Source organism: Equus caballus, chromosome 2, assembly GCF_041296265.1.
Source record: "Equus caballus isolate H_3958 breed thoroughbred chromosome 2, TB-T2T, whole genome shotgun sequence".
Lineage (NCBI taxonomy): Eukaryota > Metazoa > Chordata > Mammalia > Perissodactyla > Equidae > Equus > Equus caballus.
Genome location: NC_091685.1, coordinates 63,494,121 through 63,518,836, shown reverse-complemented (window position 1 = coordinate 63,518,836; position 24,716 = coordinate 63,494,121). Strand labels below are relative to the sequence as shown.

The following is a 24,716-nucleotide window of genomic DNA, read 5'->3' as shown; positions in this document are numbered from 1 at the left end:
AGCGTCACTACTCTTACGCTTTGGGGACATTAGTAAAATAAAGGTTACTTGAACACAAGCACTGCAATACTGCAACAGTCCATCTGATAACTGATGGCTACTGAGTGACTAACAGGTGAGTAGCATATACAGCGTGGATACGCTGGACAAAGGGATGATTCACAATCCTGGCAGGATGGAGCAGGATGGTGCGAGATTTCATCATGCTACTCAGAACAGCACACAATTTAAAACTTATGAATTGTTTATTTCTGGAATTTTCCATTAAATATTTTCAGACCGTGGTTGACCACAGGTAACTGAAACTGTGAAAAGTGAAACCACAGATAAGGGGGGACTGCTATACTGCAACTTGTGGCTTGGAAAATACAATGACATTCACAGTAGCTCTCCTCAAGAAAGCAAGCCAGGGCAACAAGATACAGTGAAGCTAGCCTTCGCTGATCTCTCCAGATTGTGACCTTTTACAGCACTTATAGTCTCTACTTCGCATTTTGGCACTTAATCGAAATACTTTCGCGTTGTTATTTAATAGTTATATATGTAGATCTTTATCCGATTCAAGAAAGCAGAGAAGAGCAGAAACCAATGCCTTTGGTACCAAACAGCAGGAGCAGCAGGCTGCTCTCTAGAGCACAGAGGGACTCAGCAGTGCCCAGTCTCTTTTTTTCCGGTTCCAAATTTTAAATTCCCAGAAAAAAGACATGATTGGCCTGGATTGGGTTCCGTGTCCACCCCTCGATCAATCAGCTTTGGCCAAGCAGCAGGTCAGCCTTGGAGCCTCTCCTGTAAATAGGGCTTGTTCCCAGAAAAGAAGGAGGCATACGCTATTCATTCATTTGTTCGTTCATTCATTCCATCAACGGATAGTTGAGCACCTATCAAAATATATGCAAAATGTTTAAAACATGACCCTGCCCACATACCATGAAAGTCACAACATAAAAAGATAAGAAATCAGGGCCAGCCTGGTGACACAGCGGTTAAGTTTGCATGCTCCACTTCAGTGGCCTGGGGTTCGCCAGTTCGGATCCCAGGCACAGACCTACATACGGCTTATCAAGCCAAGCTGTGGCATGTGTCACACAAATAAAATAGACGAAGATGGGCACAGATATTAGCTCAGGGCCAATCATGCTCAGCACAAAAAAAAAAAAAAAATAGAGGATTGGCAGCAGACGTTAGCTCAGAGCTAATCTTCCTCAAAAAAGACCAAAAAAAAAAAAGATAAATTTCCAGATAAAAAGCATAACAATATTCACTCATTAGAGACCATCAATTCAATTAAATGGAATAGAAGATAATTCACCACACCATGTGTAAGCCTCTCATGGTAAAAGTAATCAGTAGCAATGTGTACATGTTCAACAAGTGCACAACAGCACCATTAGGAAGAGACAAAAACAGAAAACTACCCAAATGTCTATCAGCAGTAGACAAGATACACAAAGTATATGTATTCACGCAATGGAATCCTTTACAGCAATGAGAATGAATGCTGTACAAATATGCACAATATTGATGATTCTCACAAACAATGTTAAGTAAAAGAAACCAGACATGAAAAAGTATATAAGGTATGATTCCATTTACATACAGTATACAAACAGGCAAAACGAATCTGCCCTTAAAGAATAGTGACTAGAGGGGAGCAAAAGGGGCTACGTGGGTCCTGGTAATGCTGTCTCCTGAGCTGAGTACTGGTCACACAGGTACGTTCAGTTTGTCAAAATTCATCAACCTGTACACTTACCGTGTATGTCCTTTTCTATATGTATATTATGCTTCCATAAAAAGGTTTTTAAAATAAGTAATTAATGGTCAAAGCTAGGAGCCTTTAATCACCCTTGAACATTGTCACTATGATTATCCTAGAGTTGCCAATTATTGCCACTCCCACCTCCACCACTACACCACCTTCTTAGAGACCGTAAGCCATCAGCAGCTTTTGGAAAGAGCCACCATTCTTACCACATGGCCTCCAGCCCAAGCTGAGTGGACTTCCTCTCACCTGGAACCTTGGGAGCAGGACACTGTGAAGCTGAGTCAGGTGATGGAGAGTGCTTCATCTAATAAGTTGTATGGATCTGGGGGAAAGAATTTCTGGACATGTGCATAGTGATAAGCTGAAAAAGCTGGTCCGTAGAAAACAGAGCCAGCCCACAGAAGGAAGCAAACAAACCTGCTGGAGATGGAAGGAGAAGACGCCTCAGAGGCTGCACACTTTCCAGCTCTGGAACGCATGTGTCCCAGCTGTCACTAGGTATCCATGAGATTGCTCATGTAGCCTTATTAATAAAAAAAGAAAAGCTTACTTACTTAAGCTGGGGTGAATAGGTTTCTGTTTGTGGCATGTATTATCTCATTTCATTCTTATAATAGCCCTACCCAGTAAGTACCGTTATGACTCTCATTTCACAGAGGAGAAAAGTGAATCCCAGAGAGGTTAAGTAACTTGCCCGAATCACACGCCTGGTAAGTGGTGGTGCTAGGCTTTGGACTGAAGCAGACTGGCTGCAAAGCCTGAAATCTTAACAACTATACTACACTGTAGTGCAAGAGAAATGCTGAAAATGGCAATGTGCATTGTGTGTTGCATTAATGGATTTAACAAAGACGTCTGATTCTGCCAAATGAGTTCAAATGTAGAATGATACAAAAGATTAAAAGATTGGCTGTCTAAAAAAGTTGATAACCACTTCTTTCTTTCAAAAGGGAACTACAATTTGAGTTGTAGATGTTAGAAAAATATAAAATGCATATAATGTGACAAATTACACTAAGCAAGATTGTGCTCTTATACCAGGAAATTGCTTACATTACAGATTTCAGCAAGATACTCTCTTGGGGGTCCCCACTGATTACCTACTTTTCCCAAAATGTTACTATCTGGGAGAAGAGCGTTTTAGTCCCATGGAAGGAGAAACTAATGATAAAAGTTACTTCAAGTCTTGGGGAGGGAGGTGCCAGTGGTCATATTCCATGATGACAGCTGCCAGACCCACAATCCACTCAGCAAGGCTTCTAGATCAGTCACAACCAAGCCATTGGTGTCCCCCAGCAACCTTCAAAAGGTATGACTCAGGAATTATCAGTAAGTTAAGTCACATGAGAACTTGCTGTATCTGTAATGCTTTGATTTTAAAGAAAGTGCTGACAGCCACTATTCAAGATCTTTTCTATATATAAATGATTGAGCAATTTTGTGGCTTATAATTAGAACAATGCATGACGATTTCTAGATTGTAGTCCCAAGGTTACTCTTCTCTTTGGTCCATCAATGCCAAAAAGACAAAAGGTCATCTTCTAAGGCTCCACGAATAGCACTCATTAGCTTGATAAATGGCTCACTCAGAAAGTCCTGACTTTGGTGTTACCTTTTAAAAGAGGCTGTTTTTAATCTAGCAAAAGGTGCGACAGTTTGGGTGGTCTGCAGATAATTTGTAGTAAGAACGCTGAGTTAACATCAGCTCCAAAACAAAGCACATACTTTTGTCAAAAAGGGATTTATTGGGGCCAACCCAGTGGCCTGGTGGTTAAGTTTGGCACCCTCCACTTCAGTGGAAGAGGTGTGGTTCCTGGGCACAGACCTACACCACTCGTCAGCAGCCCTGCTATGGTGGTAACCCATATACAAAATCGGGGAAGACTGGCACAGATGTTAGCTCAGGGCAAATCTTCCTCAGCAAAAAAACAGGATTTGTTAACTCATTATCTCATGTCATAGTACTCCCTACCTTGCCGTGTGGCTGTGAAAAATAAATTTTGTACTAGTTTCACATCAGGAAGCTTAGCCTGATTCAAACCTGTTTCTACATAAGACACCTAATCTACTTTGACCAACTAAGATTCCAAAAATTAGCTATTGTCCCTACAATATAATCTATCTGTCTCTGTCTCTAAGGTCCCTTCTTCCTTGGAGGGCCCTCTCTCCTGTAAGTTTTTATTCTCTGCCCACCACCCATGTCAGCACAGCTTTGCAGAGGCAGTCATGTTTGATGATCTTAGATATCAAAATACCGTCAAAATTTCCTAAGCTTGTTCCTGGACGTTCCAAATAATGATACAAATGTTCCCGAAGGCAAACACAGAGGCACCTAATGAAATTTACCCTCAATTCTCCCAGCGCACAGCAAAAATGTGCTCAGTTAGACACAACATGCCACAACATGGCATGTCTGACGGTTTGAAGAACTTGGCATAATGAGAGCTATAGCCAGAGAAAAGAAGAAAAATTAGGTGGAACGTTGATGGCTGAGTTCCAATGTCACATTTATATGTAGCTCTATGACTCCAGAATTGTCCTTATAGCAAAAAAGTTATCCATAGATTCAAAAAATCAACTGCTCACTACTGTCACTTAAAAATGCCTCATGTAAACAAGGCATTTCAGGGAAAATGTCATAGAAGTACTTAAAGAACACCAATTAACTTCTTAGTTAACCAATTTGGCTGTAAAATCAAAACTGAAAGAGCAGTTCCAAAAGTAATTGCACTAAAAACTTTAAAAATATATATAACTTGTTAATAACATATAGAGTTTATGTATTAAAAAAAAGAAACACTAGTGTCTACCAATTAGATTTTCAAAAGGAAAATGTGTAGGTTTTAAGTCAATTCATGAAGGTTTGCAACAAGATTTTATTGACGAGAAAGTTTTTCTCTGTATTCCTAAATATTGCTCAAGAATAATTCTCAACCGAAATTGTGAGAGCATAATTCTAGTGGGACCCAGTCAATCCCAGAACAAAATAATCATTGATCCCTTCTCCAACCCAAGCTTTCAGCCTCACAAAGACTATGCCAAGGTCAAAAATGGGATCAAATGAAAATGGGACATTTCTACAAATCCATCAATTCTAGGGGCCAAAACTAAGAATCCAAAGCTTATGTCTAACAGATAGTGTTGGATATTTTATTGTCATGTAGAAAGGGACATGCATTATTATATCATGTAGGTTATGAAGAAAAGCATATCTCAAAAGTGAAATGATGGGGGCCGGCCCGGTGGTGCAGCGGTTAAGTGCACACATTCCACTTCGGCGGCCCGGGGTTTGCCAGTTCAGATCCTGGGTGCAGACATGGCACTGCTTGGCAAGCCATGCTGTGGTAGGCATCCCACATATAAAGTAGAGGAAGATGGGCACGGATGTTAGCTCAGGGCCAGTCTTCCTCAGCAAAAAGAGGAGGATTGGCGGCAGATGTTAGTTAGCTCAGGGCTAATCTTCCTCAAAAAAAATAATAAAGTGAAATGATGATTATTTAGAAAAAAGATAGTTGACATAAATGATGCAAATAATCCAAAAATATGTTAAATATATGTGGAATATATTAACTAAATATGAAAGTTCTTTAAAAGTTCAAATACTGCTATGCATTTGTATTACTTTTATGTACATTTAAGTCTGCTCAATAATGCAAATATGCAAAATAATGATGCTTAATACTTATATTTTATTTCATATTTATTTCACTTAATAAACATCTAAATATTAGTAGGAACACAAATAACAAAAAAAAAATCCACAAAAACTGATCAATTATTTGCCAACCCTGTGGCTTCCTTCTAGCTCATGAGCATAATTTTATAAAATTGCTATCTTTATGTATCAATCATTTAAATTTCTTCTTTTTTCACTTACTTTGACTGGACTATTTTGTTTTCCGCATGATTCTCATAGTCATCTCTAAAGGTACTAGGTCATTCCATGTCTGTCTCGGTGGTTCCTGAACAACTCTTTGTGGACCAAGATAGGACGAAGTTTTCATCAGTCCGCAGTTAAATGAGAAAAGCAAAGACAGGCTAGTGAGTTTTTTATAAAGGCAAATTTATTCAATTGAAATGACTGTCTTTTAAAACTATCTCCTTCCCCCTTTCTTGTGTTAAAATATGTTTTTGTGAAATGATGATGATGATAAATGGCTTTTTCTTTATTTTCCGTAGTTGACAAAATACCGAAACATCCCTATTTTGCCCCCACCACACACACCAGTTATTTTTTACTTTACTGGTCTATTAAATCCAAAATTCAGCTAACTACCAGTCTGTCTAACTACACCCCTTCATGGCATTTTAAAGTACAAGCCCAGACAGACACACACACACTCAAAAAATGTTTTTGGAAAGACTCCTATGGTAGCGAGCCTCCAAAATGTCCCCAGTGATCCCTGCCGCCAGGTATCCACACTCTTGTGCGCTCCCCCTCCCACACTGTACCAGGGTTGGTCTGTGTGACCAACAGAACCCAGCAAAGTGATGGTATGTCAATCTTGAGATTAAGTTAGACAAGGCATTTGCTTTCATCTTGGCTGCTCTCTCTTTCTTCAATCACTCTGGAAGAAGCTAGTGGCCGTCATGAGCAACAACACTATAGAGAGGCCCACTGCAGAGAGGTGAGGAACTGAGGCTTCCTGCCAACAGCCACATGAATGAGACTGGGAACAGATCCTCCAGCCCCAGCCCTGACGTCAGACGACTGCAGCCTCCTGTAGACCCTGAGCCAGAATCACCCAGCTAAGCCACCCTGAATTCCTGACCCACAGAACCTGGGAGACAATAAACAGTGTTTTAAATGACTGCCTTTGAGGTAATTTGTTAGGGAGCAAGAGATAACTAATGCAACTCCTGTATCCTTTTTCAGCAGCAAGGTGAACAACTCTCTAGCACAATAGTGCAATGCAGAAACTGCTCAACATGTATTTGTGCACATATTGGGAGAGAGAAAGGATCAGCAAGGACTGTGATCTCCATTACTCTGGCGTTAGTTTACTTACTCTGACTTTTTCCTTCTCTGTTGCTTTTTCTACTTTTCTCATACTGACCAGAATACTCAGTAAACTGAATAATCCATCTCTAGCAAGGACCAATTCTACAAGTTTGTAGGCTGAGTTAAATGAATCATTTTATGTAAACATGGTATTTTATGATATTTTAGAAATCTGGTAAATTTGTATTGACAGAATGCCTCACCTCAGCTGTCCAAATCTTTACTAGACCCACCCCTACCTCAACAAAGGAACATATCTCATGTTCACTGAGAAAACAGAAGCAACAGACATGAGCTCGTCTAAGTTCCCTCTTCCTACCTTTAAACCTATCTGTAAGTACTGGGGTGAAAAATTATTATTTTAGCAGCTGATGCCAGAGTTCCTCTTAGGGACAGAAAATGCCTCATTGAGGAAACTACCTTGATATGACACTTAAAGTATGGAAGAAGAAAGCTCAACTTACAATAAAACTGTGAAACAAAGAGAGAGCTAAACAAATCTACACTAAAAAAATAAATAAATAAAAAATAAAAGACCAAGAAAGAGAACAGAGGAAATGGGAGGGGAGTGAGGAGAGATGGGGCTCAAATAACAGTGTGGGAGGTTAAAGCTCGGGGAGAGAGTTCCAGTGATTCAGGAGCTGAAAGCATGTTTAAAATAGAAATATCTACTATTGGACGTTACAGAGTTTGTGTTGCTAAGAATATAAAACCTCCTAAGCCTTCAGTAATATCTGACACATGCACAAATGCCTTCTGTGAGTGATTTGGGGAAAAATGAAGGAAACAAGATGGGAGGAGGGGACAGGTCTGAATTCTACAACTGGGTCAGCCTGGAACTAAGGAATAAGAACATGGGAACTGAGTTACAGGTGAGATGAAGAATTTAGTGGAAGCAGAAACTCAAAAGCCAAAGAAACCATAAAATGAGCTCCCAGGATTAACAGAAATCTTGGAGTAGGCATTGAACTTCCTAATGGATGTAGAATGGAGACTAAAGCCAACTGTACTTAAATCTCAAAAAAGAATGCTACCTTAGCTGACATCTGAGTACGTATTCACAGATTCTTTTCTCCTCTCTTCTGGCCTTTGACAAAGAGAGGTCCAAAACTCAACACTCCATTTTTTAAAGTAACCTAATGTACCCTTCCTTTACACCTTGCTCCATCAATCATCCTCTTTGCTACATATAGTCAATATCCTCCCCGCTACAGGGATTTCCCCCCGTCTGCTTTTACAGGCTCAGGCCCCAAACTACCACCATCTTACAACATCAGCTTTGATGGTGAACTCAGAGAGGTTTTGATTTTGAATCCTTCTTCTACCATTTATTAGTGTTCTAACTTTGGGCATATTACTCAACCTCTCTACACTCTCTCAGCTACAATTTCCTCATCAGAAAATGGGGATAATATTAGCACTCACCTCATAGGAGTACTGTAAGGATTATCCTGGATAATGAGTGTAAATTGTTAGCCCAGTGCCTGGTAAACAGTAAGCCCTCATAACGTTCACTGCTATCATCATTATCATTCATTAAAATTCCTAAAAAAGTAATCTCTACTCTGTGTACAACTCCTCTACAACCACGTACTATTTAATCCCAAGAAGGCTGGCCCCTGCCAACCTCCTGACATTGCTTTCATTAAGGTACCCAGAGACTTCCTCATTCATGAATCCCAGTGAATCTTCTCAGGCCTCCTTTTGAAATTCTTCTCAGTACTTGGTAGTCCTGGTTGCTCACCTTCTTGAAATGGTCCAATCTTGGCTTCTCCTGACATTGCTCTCTCACCACACTTTCTTTTTTCTCCACCACCCTTTAGTTGGTAGTGTGCCCAGGATTCCACCCGGAGCCATCTTCTGTTCTCATTCAGCACTCACCAGGTGAATGCATTCATGACTTCGGCAGCCAAATCTCCGTCTCTAACCTAGACCTTTCTTCTGAGCTCTTGAGCCAAAACTGCCTGCTGGGTCTCTTACTCTAGGTTTTTTACAAACCCAGCCATCCAAACCACATTTATAGAGACTGTTAACAAAATCATTATTTTCACTACTTTCCCAGTTCTTTCCCTTTCCTAGTGATCATTTTCATCATTAACACCAGCTATTATCCTCCCATGTCTCCCTCGCCCACAGTGTTCAACTGGCTACCACGGCTTGACAATGCTTCCTTCCCCCAGAATCCTATGGCTCCTCTCAGTCCTGCTATATCCCTCCTGACCCCACTGTAGTTGAGAGGGGGCTTTCAAGTCACATAGGCCTGAGTTCAAATATTAACTATGTCACAAACTCACTATGTCTGTTCTTGGCCAAGTTACTTAACCTCTCTGACCTCAGGCTTTTGTGATAATTAAATGAGATACTATATGCCAAATGGCCAGCTGGTAGTAGGAACTCAGCAAACAGTCTCTTTCATCTCCTTCCTTCAGGTCTTCATCGTCACCTGGTATACCGCGAAATCCACCTACACTTGGTCTCTCTTGCCCTTTCTCAGACTTAATTTTTCTAGAAAATAAATCTGATGTTATCATCTTCTTACTTAAAAATCTTCAATATTTTCGGGGCCGGCCCCATGGACAAGTGGTTAAGTTCGTGAGCTCCACTTCGGTGGCCCAGGGTTTTGCCAGTTTGGATCCTGGGCACGGACATGGCACCACTCATCGGGCCACGCTGAGGCAGCGTCCCACAACTAGAAGGACCCACAACTAAAAATACACAACTATGTACCAGGAGGCTTTGGGAGAAAAAGGAAAAATAAAATCTTTAAAAAAAAAAAAAAACTTCAATATTTTCTTTTTTCCTATGGAACAAAGTCCAAATTCTTTAACATGATAAGTTCCAACTGCCTTTCTGGTCCCTTCTCCCTCAGCTCAGTTAATCTAAAAAACTGGCCATTCAGCAGCTACGTCATGTACACACTGGCTGACATCTCTGTACCTACTGATCCCTCTGTTTGTAATTCCCTTCTCATGCCCAAGTTCTTTTGTCCAAGCTTCTTCATCCCTCTCAAGACCTTCTTTAAAAGCTGTCACTTATAGCACAACAGAAGCTCAGGCAACGAAAGCACAAATAAGATCAAAAGGTTCTGCATAGCAAAGGAAACAATAAAATGAAAAGGCAACCTAAGGATTAAAAGAAAATATTTGCAAATCATCTATCTGATAAGGGGTTGATATCCAAAATATATTTAAAAAACTCCTGCAACTCAGTAGCAAAACAAACAAAAAGAATAGCCCAATTAAAAAATGGGAAAGGCCAGCCCCAGTGGCCTAGTGGTTAAGTGGAGTGGTTAATGCTCCACTTCAGCAGCCCAGGTTCAGTTCCCAGGTGCAGACTTAAACCACTCGTCAGTGGCCAAGCTGTGGCAGCAGCTCACATTCAAAATAGAGGAAGATTAGCCACAGATGTTAGCTCAGGGTGAATCTTCCTCAGCAAAAAAAAAAAGAGAGAGAGAAAAGACTTGAATAGACATTTTTCCAAAGTTGACATACAAATTGTCAACATGTACATGAAAAGATACTCACCATCATGAATCACCAGGAAATACAAATCAAAACCACGAAGAAATGTCACCTCACACCTGTTAGGATGGCTATTGTCAAAAAGACAAGAGGGGCCAGCCCGTGGCCAAGTGGTTAAGTTTGCGCGCTCCACTTTGGCAGCCTAGGGTTTCCCCGGTTTGGATCCTGGGCGTGGACATGGCACTGCTCATCAGGCCATGTTGAGGCAGCATCCCACACGCTACAACTAGAATGACCCACAACTAAAAATATACAACTAAGTACTGGGGGGATTTGGGGAGAAAAAGCAGAAGAAAAAAAAAGATTGGCAACAGTTGTTAGCTCAGGTGCTAATCTTTAAAAGAAAAAAAAGACAAAAAGACGAGATAAGTGTTGCCAAGGATGTGGAGAAAAGGGAACCCTTATGCAATGTTGGTGGGAATGTAAATCGGTTCAGCCCTTATGGAAAACAGTATGAACATTCCTCAAAAAATTAAAATTAGAGCTACTATATGATCCAGCACCCCCTATTCTGATATCCACCCAAAGGAAATGAAATCAGTACCTCAAAGAGAGATCTGTACTCCCATGTTCATGGCAGCAGTATTCACAACAGCCAAGACATGGAAACAATCTAATTATCCACTGACAGGTGAATGGATAAAGAAATTCAAAGAAATCTGAATATTATTCAGCCTTAATAAAGGAGATGCTGCCATTTGTGACAAAATGGATGAACTCGGAGGACATTATGCTGTGAAATAAGCCAGATGCAAAAAGAAAAAGAAAACTGTATGATCTCAGTTATATATGGGGAAGCTAAAAAAGTTGAATACATAGAAGCAGAGAGTTGAATGGAGGTTACCAGGGGCTATGAGCTTAAACCTCAGAACCCCATAACCAGGGGCCATGAGGTGAGAGAAATGGGGACATGTTGATCAAAGGTACACAGCTGCAGTTATGTAGGATCTGTAAGTCTAGAGATTTAATGCACAGCATGATGACTGTAGTTAATAGTACTGTATTGAACACTGGAAACTCACCAAGAGGTTAGATTTGAAGTACTCTCACCATAAAAAAAGAAAAAAATAGCAACTATTTTTGGGTGAGAAAATGGATATGTTAATTAGCTTTGACTGTAGTATCATTTCACTATATATATATATCAAATCATCATGTTGTACACCTTAAATATATACCATTTTTATTTTAAAAAATTAAAACCTTTTTTAAAAGCTGTCACTTAAAGGGTAACACATATTCTTAACTGGTTCAGACTTTTAAAAAACTATTCTACACACATAAACACACATAAAGGAAGAGAAAGAGGAAAAGAGAATGATAAAACAAATGTGGATGTGGCAAAATGTTAAAAATTGGCGCATCTGGGTAAGAATCATTTTGAACTTACAAAAAAGTTACAAAACTATTTAATTCTGGCTTTCTGTAAGTTTGAAATCATTTCAAAAGAAAAAGAAACCGTGAGGCAATCTAATCATGAGGTAACAACCAAACAAACCCAAGTTGAGGAATATTTTACCAAACAACTGGCCTATATTCTTTTTTTTAATGGAAATCATTCCTTTTTTTTTTTTCTAAGATTTTATTTTTCCTTTTTCTCCCCACAGCCCTCCAGTATGTAGTTGTACATTTTTTAGATGTGGGTCCGTCTAGTTGTGGCACGTGGGGTGCCGCCTCAGCGTGGCCCGACGAGCGGTGCCATGTCCGCGCCCAGGATCTGAACCGGCAAAACCCTGGGCCGCTGCAGCAGAGCACGCAAACTCAACCATTCAGCCATGGGGCCAGCCCCTGGTCTATATTCTAAAAATGTCAATGTCATAAAAAAAAGAAAGGAAGTTAGAAGGGAGAGAAAGAGGCAGAGGGAAGAAGGGAGAGGGTACAAGGGAGGGAAGGAAGGGGTAAGAAGGGGGGTAGGAGGGTGGGTGGGAGGGAGGGAGGGAGGGAGGGAGGGGCAGGCTGAGGAAATGATCAACATTAAAGGAGACTAAAGAAACATGACAACTAAATGTAATGTGTAACCCTGGGCTGGATGTTAGATTGGAAAAAAATTGCTATAAAATACACTATTGGAACAAGTGGTGAAATTTGAAAATGGACTCTTCATTGTATAATAGCATTATAACACTATTAAATTTCCTGAATTTAAAAATTGCACTGTGGTTATGTAAGAGAATATCTTTGTTCTTAAGAGATACATCCTGAGGTATTGAAGGGCAAAGGACCATGATGTCTGCAACTTTAAAATGTTTCAGCAAAATAATAAAATAATGTGTGTGTGTGTTTGTGTGCACAGAGAGAGAGAGAGACAGAAAGAGAGAGAGAGACACACAGAGAGACAGAGACAGAGAGAGACAGGGACAGAGAGAGAACAAATATAGCAAAATGTTAACAACTGGTGAATCTGAGTTAATGTTTACCATTCTTGAAACATTTTTCCCACTCTCTCAGATAGAATTAGTGCTGCCTCTTCTAAGCTGCTGTAAATGTTTTTATTTTTACCCTAAAAGGCTCAGATTGGGTTGTAATTTTTTATTTAAGAATTTGTCTTATTCTATTAGATTGAGAGCTTCTTGAGGCAGGGACTTAAATTGCCTTTTGGGATTGAATAATGGGAATATTCTAATTCAGGGCAATTTTATGTTGCTAGCATGGTATTATTGGAGTGCTTTGATGCTACAGTTTAGGCTCACGGCAAAACATGGCTGATGTTCTCGAGATGAGAACTAGAATAGAAAATGAACCTTTGGTTTGGTGCATAGTATAGTGCTGGAGTTAATGTAATCAATGTACCATTCTGTCCCTTTATGGAACTTCCTGCAGGCAAAGCTGGAAAGCCCACCACTAGTCCCCAGCAGATACACAAAGGTGCTGTATGTATGAGGGAGAAGTCGCACGAAAGGTGGAGCCGAACTGCCCTTGATGGCTGGAATACAACCCCCTATATTTCTGTCTTATCACTTCCAACACATGTTATCTCAGGAGGACAGCCCCATCCTCGGTTGGCCAGAGGTCTGATTATAAAACCCAAGGGCTAAGAAATCAAACAGTTGGAGGATGTGGGAGAAATCACGCTCTTCCCATCTCCCCATGCTTGCTTTGATCATGAACATAGGAAACCTTCCCTCTCCACAGCACTGAGGAGATAGTTTCCATCCTTCTCTCTGGCCTCTTCCCTTACTTAGTCCTCCACAAGGAAGAGAAAAATTACGTATGTTTGATGAGACTAGGTACAGGGTCATTACACATCCACTGCCCAGGCTCCTTTTGCATTTTTCTCTCAGCGAAGTCTGCACCAGACCATACGCATTCTTCTCTCCTTCATGCAGTTTCCAGCGACTTTGCTATGTCAAAAGGGAAAGGTCAGTTCATGGAGGAAGAAATGAGAAGCTGTCTCAGCCTCAGGTCCAAGCTACATTCTCCGGACCAGCTTTAGCCACAAGAAAGATATTTTAATCCCAGTCTGTGTCCTCTAACTGTATCATCTAGTTCAGGACTCAGAAAAGAAAGGTACATGAAGGGCCCCCTGAGAACCCCAACAGTATTTCACTAATCTTTGAATCTCAGTGCCTCTCACAGTGCTTTTCTATGACAAACCCTCAATACATTTTTGTTGGTTTAAATTCAAACAGTGTGACACACACACAGGCACAGAGCTGCTCACAGCTATCACTGGGGTGACGGTTGTTTTTTTAATCATAAAAAGCGATTTTTGAAGCTTTTCTAGTTTGGCTGAGGGCTCTGAGGCTGCAAGGAAGCAGGCTTTAGTTAGCAGAGGAGAGAAAGCTGCGTCTTTATGCTTCGAGGTGACTGCAATACCCGGGAGTGATGTCCCAGGGGAGCTGTCAAACAGCTTGACAGCAATTCTAGCAAGAAGGTGGTAGAAACACAATTTTAGCAATAACGATCAAACATGGTTTGAAATTTTCCTTTATCTTGAAATGCCTTGTGTTGCTGAAAGTCTATTCATTACTGATCATTCATTTGTAGCAAGTCATCTCTTTATGTATCGGAACACGGAAGTGACAGCACTGGGAGGGTTTTGGCAGAGAGACAAAGGCTCCTAGGCACAGTGGGAGAGTCAAAACGGTAAAGGTAAACGGCATTTGGAAGGAGGCAGGAGATAAAAAAATAAAACAGAAAAAAGGGAAGCTACAAGAAAATCATCTTACTCAAAGGGGCTTTGGTTTTTCAAGTGGACACCACAGCCCTTTAATATTTTTACTGTTACTATCTCCGGTGCCTCCATCTTCTTTTTGTACCACTCCTCATCTTGTCCATGAATTTCCTTCATTAATCATCCCCTTCTCTCTGGGATGTCCAGCTTCTCCCTGTCTCAGCTACCTCCTTCACCTTGACCTTTAGAGATACCCAAGGTTCTTACATCCCCAGAAACTTCAAACTACCCTCCAATGACCTCTCTCTTGCCTTCTCCTCCCAGCCTATTCCAGTGCCTCTCAAAGTGTGGCCTGTGGACGGCAGCATCAGCACCGCATGGGAGCGCATTTGAAATGCAATTCTCAGGCCCACCCCAGACCTACTGAATCAGAATCTCTGTGGGTGGGAGTCCAAGAATCTGTGTTTTAACACTCTCCAGGTGATTCTGAGGCACACTTGAGTTTGAGAAGCACTGCCCATAGTCATGCTCTGCTTCCTCACCACTTTGGGTTGTCTTCCTGTGTTCCTCATTTTGATTCCCTGAGGCTGTGTCCTGAGCCTCTTCTTTTTCACACTGTATCCCTTCTCTAAGTAATCTCAGCCACCCAAAGGTCAGTTGGTTATCTGTTTGTTTAAACATAGGTATGCACAAATTTGAGAATCATTCCATCCCTGGCTACTCTGAGCTCTGAATGTCTACTTGCTTTCTGGACCTTTCTGCCAAAAAGTTGCACGGTTTTCTAAACTCATATGTTTAAAATGAACCCAATATCTCCTCCGACTCCTTCTTTATAGCTATTTTAACAATCTGGGTTGTAGGGTAGCACTGCCACCCACCTAGTCACTTTCAACTCAGTGTCTTTCTTCCTTCCACCCACTCCTGGTCAGTCTTCAAGGATGGACAGGTCTGTGTCCACCACTGCCCTGGTGTGGGGCCTGTCAGCTCTCCTCTTTCCTAATCAGTTCATCCTTCATGCTGCCACCTCATCACCTCCTTAGTTAAATCTCTTTAGTTAAAGCCCTTTAACCTGGCCTCACCTCCAAATGAATACTCCATCCACTGTCCTCCCCATAAACACACAACTGATATTTCAGTAAGGTCGAATTACCTCCAGTCCTTGGAATGGCCCATGCTGCTTCTCAACTTTGTATCTTGGCACATACTAGTGCCTCATTCTGCTATGCCCTTCCTTCTACATACCTACCCATACCAGCTTGTCTTCCTGGCAAACTTCTGTTCATCCTCCAAAACCTCACTCAGACGTCAATTCCTCTATAAAGTCTTCCACTGTCCTCCAAGAATTTATCGTCTAGTAAGGAAACTAACAAGCAGGCAGATAATTTTAACAGTGTACTCAACTCTATGACAGGGAGAAGCTTAGGGAGTTACGTAGGGGAACATCTAATTCAGTTTCAGGGTAACCTTATCGTGTCTTAGGTAGTATATGCAGAGTCTTTGGATCTGCAAGGAAAAATTATCACATATATTTTTAAAGAATATCACAATATCGAATTGTTGATACTATTGCCAGTAACAAGCATGTGTGTCCTTGGGTAAGTCTCCGTCCCTCTACTTAACTCTGAGAAGGGAAAATGTGAAAAGAACTCTCTCAGCGTGATTTTCTTCATGGCAGCCACATGCAGGTCAGCAGGGGCCCCTCTGAAGGCTTTCCTTTTGAACGGAGCTGAGGAGGCAGTAGGTCTTTTGGTTGCTGACAGTCACAATAATTGAGCTCAACCACAGTTCGCATTTCAGGAGCTTCTTTAACCTATCTTCAGAAGCTTTGTCAGCAGACAGAGAGGTGAGACAATGCTAACAGGCACAACCACAATAGCAAATTTACCTGCATAAGTCTCTTCTCCCTCCTCCACGGTGCACCATTTGGACCACAGGAAGTATAACTTGTGTTTCAACCCTTCAGCAACCTACGTTTACCTGTCCTCCACTTTTCAAAGAAGAACATTAGCTCTGATCTTCTTTAATACCCTACTAAAGGACATCAAGGTATGACAAATTCCATTTGTGGTTGATCCTGCCTTCTTCAAACTGATGACCAATAAAAATACATAAAAGGACTTATGACTAAATGGAGCGAGGCTTGTATTGAGCATCCAGTGACGGAAACATCTGCCGAGAGGAAAGGTGCTATCTGTACAGTTCTCAAGCTCTCTGGGATTATGATTTGTTGCCTTTCTAGCTTTTTGTTCAATTTCAAGATCTATACATCACCAACAAGCAACTTAACTGCAAATATACTGGACCAGCGGATCTCAAATTTGAGTATGCCTCAGAATCACCCGAAGGCTTGTTCTAATGCAGATTTCTGGGTTCCACCCCTAGAGTTTCTGATTCAGTAGGTTTGGGGTGGGACAGGAGATTTTCTAGTTCTAACAAATTCCCAGATGATGCTGATGCTGCTCATCCAGGCACTACACTTTGAGAACCAGTAAAATCAAGAGTATAACTGCTATACCTGGCAATCTTTACCACCAAGAGAGACTAATCTGATCTGTCCTAAGAAAACCATATTGTAAGGAAAGCAAATAATCATTACAGTTACACTTTTCAACACTCTCCACCTCCTCCATGCTACTTAATGGAGGAAAATATCGGCAGGGCATATAAAAGCAAGTGTTGGAAAAGCAGGGGGAGCACAGGCTCTAGCCCTCTAATTCCGTTCTCCTCTGAAGCATAACTGCAGCAAAGGAGGATACACGTCACAGACAATAAGGAAATCATTTCCGTAACCCCCATTCTCCTGGGGTTCCCTTCTCCTCACAGAAGTGCCAGTGGAAAGAAGAATTTTAGTAAGTAGGACTTTTATCCTAGTTCAGTGACTGATGTGTTAACATCCAGTGAGTTTGAGTAAAGAGTCTAACCAACATTAAAGCAGTTGTACTGTGAGGAAAAGCATTAAGGATTTGCTCTCATGCTATTCTCTTCTCCTTCACATTTCCGAAAGTTGAAAGGACTAGCCAAATACTGTAACCGCAGGCCCTCCAGGACCAGTTCAACTGACCCCATCTTTTACCAACAGAGTGATTAAGAATTGCCTTTCAGAAAACCTGCAAAGTCACATAGCTAGAGCATGCACAAGAGAAGAAATTTTGACTTAAATGACAGCAGAACCAAAGATTCTTCTTCCCGCAGAACCCAAAGACCAACTTGAAAGTTAGACTCTTACCAGAAGCAAGGGGTCCCTCGTTCAGGAAGATCCCGTGTTAAAATTCCTTCCCACTCACCATGTATGTTTAAAACCCCATCATAAATGTTTAGAACCGTCATAAATGTTCAAAATCTTACCATAAATGCTTGAGGCCCACTAAGCAAAACCTGTCCCACCAGTGTTTCCACGTGCCAGCCTGTTCTCCCTCTTAAATTTTGCCCCAAATCCTGAATCAAGGAGATGGATCTGACGGCACACGCCCCCGTCTCCCTGCAGATCCATCTCAGAGAATAAAGCTGATCTCTCTCCCAAAGGCTGATGCTGTAGTTACCTGGTTTATGTGCATTGGGCAGAGAAACCCAATTTTGTCCGGTAAAAATACCAAAATCATATAGAGGAGGAGGCACTTGTGATGGTTAATTTTTTTTTTTTTTTTTTGGGGGGCTTCTTGTCCCTGCCTTTATTTTTTTTTTATTTATTTTTTTATTTATTCATTTATTTATTTTATTTTATTTTATTATTTTTTTTTTTTTATTAATGTTATGATAGATTACAAGCTTGTGAGATTTCAGTTGTACATTTTTGTTAGTCATGTTGTGGGTACACCACTTCCCCCTTCGTACCCTCCCCCCACCCCCCCTTTTCCCTGGTAACCACCGATCAGATCTCCTTCTCAATATACTAATTTCCACCTATGAGTGGAGTCATATAGAGATCGTCTTTCTCTGACTGACTTATTTCGCTTAACATAATGCCCTCGAGGTCCATCCACGTTGTTGTGAATGGGCCAATTTCGTCTTTTTTTATGGCTGAGTAGTATTCCATTGTGTATATATACCACATTTCTTTATCCAGTCATCAGTTTCTGGGCATGTAGGCTGGTTCCACGTCTTGGCTATTGTAAATAATGCTGCGATGAACATAGGGGTGCAACGGACTCTTGAGATTTCTGATATCAGGTTCTTAGGATAGATACCCAGTAATGGGATGGCTGGGTCATAGGGTATTTCTATTTTTAACTTTTTGAGAAATCTCCATACTGTTTTCCATAGTGGCTGTACCAGTTTGCATTCCCACCAACTGTGTATGAGGGTTCCTCTTTCTCCACAACCTCTCCAACATTTGTCGTTCTTGGTTTTGGATGTTTTTGCCAATCTAACGGGGGTAAGGTGATATCTTAGTGTAGTTTTGATTTGCATTTCCCTGATGATTAGCGATGATGAACATCTTTTCATGTGTCTATTGGCCATATTCATATCTTCTTTTGAGAAATGTCTGTTCATGTCCTCTGCCCATTTTTTGATTGGGTTGTTTGTTTTTTTGTTGTTAAGCAGTGTGAGTTCTTTGTATATTATGGAGATTAACCCTTTGTCGGATAAGAGGCTTGTAAACATTTTTTCCCAATTAGTGAGCTGTTTTTTTGTTTCAATTCTGTTTTCCCTTGCCTTGAGGAAGCTCTTTAGTCTGATGAAGTCCCATTTGTTTATTCTTTCTATTGTTTCCCTCAACTGAGGAGTTACAGTGTCCGAAAAGATTCTTTTGAAACTGATGTCAAAGAGTGTACTGCCTATATTCTCTTCCAAAAGACTTATTGTCTCAGGCCTAATCTTTAGGTCTTTGATCCATTTTGAGTTTATTTTGGTGTGTGGTGAAAAAGAATGGTCAATTTTCAATCTTTTGCATGTGGCTGTCCAGTTTTCCCAGCACCATTTGTTGAAGAGACTTTCTTTTCTCCATTGTAGGCCCTCTGCTCCTTTGTCAAAGATTAGCTGTCCATAGATGTGTGGTTTTATCTCTGGGCTTTCAATTCTGTTCCATTGATCTGTGGACCTGTTTTTGTACCAGTACCATGCTGTTTTGATCACTGTAGCTTTGTAGTATGTTTTGAAATCGGGGATTGTGATTCCGCCGGCTTTGTTTTTCTTGCTCAGGATTGCTTTAGCAATTCGCGGTCTTTTGTTCCCCCATATGAATTTTAGGATTGTTTGTTCAATTTCTGTGAAGAATGTTCTTGGGATTCTGATTGGGATAGCATTGAATCTGTATATTGCTTTAGGTAGTATGGACATTTTAACTATGTTTATTCTTCCAATCCATGTACAAGGAATGTTTTTCCATCTCTTTATGTCATTGCCTATTTCTTTCAAGAAAGTCTTGTAGTTTTCATTGTATAGATCCTTCACTTCCTTGGTTAAGTTTATCCCAAGGTATTTTATTCTTTTCGTTGCGATTGTGAATGGGATAGAGTTCTTGAGTTCTTTTTCTGTTAGTTTATTGTTAGTGTATAGAAATGCTACTGATTTATGCACGTTAATTTTATACCCTGCTACTTTGCTGTAGTTGTTGATTATTTCTAATAGTTTTTCTGTGGATTCTCTGGGGTTTTCTATGTATAAGATCATGTCGTCTGCAAACAACGAGAGTTTTACTTCTTCGTTACCTATTTGGATTCCTTTTATTTCTTTTTCCTGCCGAATTGCTCTGGCCAGCACCTCCAGTACTATGTTGAATAGGAGTGGTGAAAGTGGGCACCCTTGTCTTGTTCCTGTCCTCAGAGGGATGGCTTTCAGCTTTTGTCCATTGAGTATGATGTTGGCTGTGGGTCTATCATATATGGCCTTTATTATGTTGAGGTACTTTCCTTCTATACCCATTTTACTGAGGGTTTTTATCATAAATGGGTGTTGGATCTTGTCGAATGCTTTCTCTGCATCTATTGAGATGATCATGTGGTTTTTGTTTTTCATTTTGTTGATGTAGTGTATCACGTTGATTGACTTGCGGATGTTGAACCATCCCTGTGTCCCTGGTATAAATCCCACTTGATCATGGTGTATAATCTTTTTGATGTATTGCTGTAACCGGTTTGCCAGAATTTTGTTGAGGATTTTTGCATCTATGTTCATCAGTGATATCGGCCTGTAGTTCTCCTTCTTTGTGTTGTCCTTGTCAGGTTTGGGGATCAGAGTGATGTTGGCTTCATAGAATGTGTTAGGGAGTTCTCCATCTTTCTCAATTTTCTGGAACAGTTTGAGGAGAATAGGTATTAAGTCTTCTTTGAATGTTTGGTAGAATTCTCCAGAGAAGCCGTCTGGTCCTGGACTCTTGTTTTTGGGGAGGTTTTTGATTACCGTTTCTATTTCCTTACTTGTGATTGGTCTATTCAGATTCTCCATTTCTTCCTGATTCAGTTTGGGGAGATTGTAGGAGTCTAGGAATTTGTCCATTTCTTCCAGGTTGTTCAATTTGTTGGCATATAGTTTTTCATAGTATTCTCTTATGATCTCTTGTATTTCATTGGTATCTGTTGTGATTTCTCCTCTGTCATTCCTGATTTTATTAATTTGCGATTTCTCTCTTCTTTTCTTGGTGAGTCTGGCTAGGGGTTTGTCAATTTTGTTAATTCTTTCGAAGAACCAACTCTTTGTTTCATTGATCCTTTCTATTGTCTTTTTTGTTTCAATATCGTTTATTTCTGCTCTTATTTTTATTATTTCCCTCCTTCTACTGACTCTGGGCTTTGTTTGTTCTTCTTTTTCTAGTTCTGTTAGGTGTCGTTTCAGGTTGCTTACGTGAGCTTTTTCTTGTTTAGTGAGGTGAGCCTGTATTGCGATGAATTTCCCTCTTAGGACTGCTTTTGCTGCATCCCAAATGATTTGGTATGTCGTGTTCTCATTTTCATTTGTCTCCAGATAATATTTGATTTCTTCTTTAATTTCCTCAATGATCCATTGTTTGTTGAGAAGCGTGTTGTTTAGTCTCCACATTTTTGCACCTTTCTCTGCTTTTTTCTTGTAGTTGATTTCTAGTTTAATAGCGTTATGATCAGAAAAGATGCTTGATATTATTTCAACTCTCTTGTATTTATTGATGTTTGCTTTGGTTCCCAAAATATGGTCAATCCTTGAGAATGTTCCATGTGCACTTGAGAAGAATGTGTAACCTGCTGTTTTTGGATGAAGTGTTCTATATATATCTATTAAGTCCATCTGGTGTAATTTTTCATTTAATTCTATTATTTCCTTGTTGATTTTCTGTCTGGATGTTCTGTCCATTGGTGTTAATGGTGTGTTGAGGTCCCCTACTATTATTGTATTGTTGTTGATGTCTTCTTTTAGTTCTATTAAGAGTTGCTTTACAAATTTTGGTGCTCCTGTGTTGGGTGCATATATATTTATAAGTGTTATGTCTTCTTGGTGGAGAGTCCCTTTTATCATTATATACTGTCCCTCTTTATCTTTCTTTATCTGTTTTGCTTTGAAATCTACCTTGTCTGATATTAGTATAGCGACACCTGCTTTCTTTTGTTCATTATTAGCTTGGAGTATTGTTCTCCATCCCTTCACTCTGAGTCTGTGTTTGTCTTTGGGGCTGAGGTGTGTTTCCTGGAGGCAGCATATTGTTGGATCTTGTTCTTTGATCCATCCTGCCACTCTGTGTCTTTTGATTGGGGAGTTCAATCCATTTACATTTAGAGTGATTATTGAGACGTGGGGGCCTACCACTACCATTTTGTGTCTTGTTTTCCGGTTTTCTTCAGTTTCCTTTGTTTCTCGTCCCATGGTTTAATCTGTTCTGATGTAGAGCTGCTACTCTCTGTTGTTGTCCTTCTACTTATCTCCTCTGCTCTTGGTTTTGTAGCCCCTTTCCTTTTTTGGATTTTTCAGGAATGAGGGTTTTCCTGAGGATTTCCTGAAGAGGAGGTTTTGTGGCAATGAACTCCCTTAATTTTTGTTTATCTGGGAAAGTTTTTATTTCTCCATCGTATTTGAAGGATATTTTCGCTGGGTAGAGAATTCTCGGCTGTAGATTTTTGTCCTTCAGATTTTTGAATATATCATTCCACTCTCTTCTAGCCTGTAAAGTTTCTGCTGAGAAATCTGCTGATAGCCTGATGGGGGTTCCTTTGTAGGTTAGTTTCTTTAGCCTGGCTGTCCTTAATATTTTCTCCTTGTCGTTGACTTTTGCTAGCTTCACTACTATATGCCGTGGAGTTGGTCTTCTTGCATTGATAAAGTTTGGAGATCTATTGGCTTCTGTCACCTGAAGATCCATCTCCCTCACCAGATTTGGGAAGTTCTCAGCCATTATTTCTTTGAATAGATTTTCTGCCCCTTTCTCCTTCTCTTCTCCCTCTGGTATACCTATAATCCTTACGTTGCATCTCCTAATTGTGTCTGATAATTCTCGGAGAGTTTCTTCATTTCTTTTAAGTCTTGCTTCTCTCTCCTCCTCTGCCTGCAACAATTCTATATTGCCATCTTCCAAATTGCTAATTCTTTCCTCCATATTATCGGCCCTACTGTTCAGAGCATCTAGATTTTTCTTAATCTCTTCTATTGTGTTCTTCATTTCCAATATTTCTGTTTGGTTCTTCTTTATCGTATCAAACTCTTTTGTGACATAGCTCCTGAACTCGTTGAGTTGTCGGTCAGAATTCTCTCTTAACTCATTGAGAATCCTAATGATGCCTGTTTTGAAGTCATCATCATTTAGGTTATATATCTCATTTTCTTTGGGATTGTTTTCTGTGTATTTGTTACTTTCTTTCTGTTCTGGAGATTTAATGTATTTTTTCATATTGCTTGATGATGTTGATTTGTGCCTCCGCATGGAGATAGAGTTTAGTTGCTCCTTTCACTTGTTTCAGCTGCTGCGGTGGGGGGAGCAGCTGTTTATACTTCACCAACCAGGAACCCTGTCCGTAGTTGCTAACTGGGCCTAGGCCCCTCTTCGTAGCCACAGTGGCCCTTTGGATTCCCTCCTCTGCCGTGGGGGCCGTCACAGGGGGGCTTCAGGCTGCAGGTGCCTACTGTTGTTGCCCACCTAGATGCGCTCTCTCCTTGGGGTCTGCAACGGTGTTATGGGCTTTTCCAGCGGCCAAGGGTGGGATCACTTATATTTGTCGCTCCGTTGCTGTCGGCACCCACCAAATCTCACTTGTGCTCTATGGGTCGCAGGAGAGCTATTGGCATCTTCTACAGTCTGTGGTTAGTACACCTAGCTATGCTGCTTTTGCCCTGGGGTCTTCCAGCCTTGTGGCTGGCGGCTGGGTGCCTTCTACTGGTGCTGTGCAGAGGCTTTCCCTAAGGCTGCTGTGAGCCTGTAGGGTTTCCCCCTAGGCTACTAAGCTGGGTCTCTGGAACTCTCTCCAGCCCCAGCCCTCTCCGAGATCTCCGGCAATCCCTAGCCTCACGGGGTGGGCAACGGCAGCTGGGGGTCGCCCCGCCCTCTGGGATTCTCTCCGGGCCTCTCCCGGAGCCGTGACTGCTCAGCGTGGCCCCTCTGCTAACGGCACACAGAGAGTTTTGTCTGCTGCCCGGGCAGAGCTCCAGCGCTTCCCCTCCGGGTCGCCGAACCAGCCTTTGAAAGTTCCCCCGCCCCGGTCCTCTCCGAGATCTCCGGCAATCCCTAGCCCCACGGGGCGGGCAACGGCAGCTGGGGGTCGCCCCGCCCTCTGGGATTCTCTCCGGGCCTCTCCCGGAGCCGTGAGTGCTCAGCATCGCCCCTCTGCTAACGGCACACAGAGAGTTTTGTCTGCTGCCCGGGCGGAGCTCCGGCACTTCCCCTCCGGGTCACCGAACCGGCCTTTGAAAGTTCCCCCAGCCCCGGACCTCTCCGAGATCTCCGGCAATCCCTAGTCCCACGGGGCGGGCAACGGCAGCTGGGGGTCGCCCCGCCCTCTGGGCTTCTGTCCGGGCCTCTGCCGGGAGCCCTGAATGCTGGGCGTGGCCCCTCTGCTAATGGCAGACAGAGAGTTTTGTCTGCTGCCTGGCGGAGCTCCGGCGCTTCCCCTCCGGGTCGCCGAACCGGCCTTTGAAAGTTCCCCCGCCCCGGTCCTCTCCGAGATCTCTGGCAATCCCTAGCCCCACGGGGCGGGCAACGGCAGCTGGGGGTCGCCCCGCCCTCTGGGATTCTCTCCGGGCCTCTCCCGGAGCCGTGAATGCTCAGCGTGGCCCCTCTGCTAACGGCAGACAGAGAGTTTTGTCTGCTGCCCGGGCGGAGCTCCAGCGCTTCCCCTCCGGGTCACCGAACCGGCCTTTGAAAGTTCCCCCAGCCCCGGTCCTCTCCGAGATCTCCGGCAATCCCTAGTCCCACGGGGCGGG

The 24,716-nt window shown here is 41.8% G+C and overlaps 1 long non-coding RNA gene across 3 annotated transcripts in view; it reads right to left on the bottom strand.

The window, feature by feature from the left end:
* Positions 1-226: 226 nt before the first annotated feature.
* The window catches only part of LOC111772510 (uncharacterized), a 57,620-nt gene continuing 33,130 nt past the window's right edge, over positions 227-24,716 (bottom strand). Inside the window, exons 2-5 of one of the 3 annotated variants that reach the window (XR_002806403.2) lie at positions 5,643-5,737; positions 2,183-2,288; positions 1,972-2,103; positions 227-878 (exon numbers count right to left, since the gene is read on the bottom strand). This is a non-coding gene — a long non-coding RNA (uncharacterized lncRNA). The remainder of the gene's footprint in view (positions 879-1,971; positions 2,104-2,182; positions 2,289-5,642; positions 5,738-24,716) is intronic. The other 2 variants (XR_011436662.1, XR_011436663.1) reach the window with 2 other exon arrangements.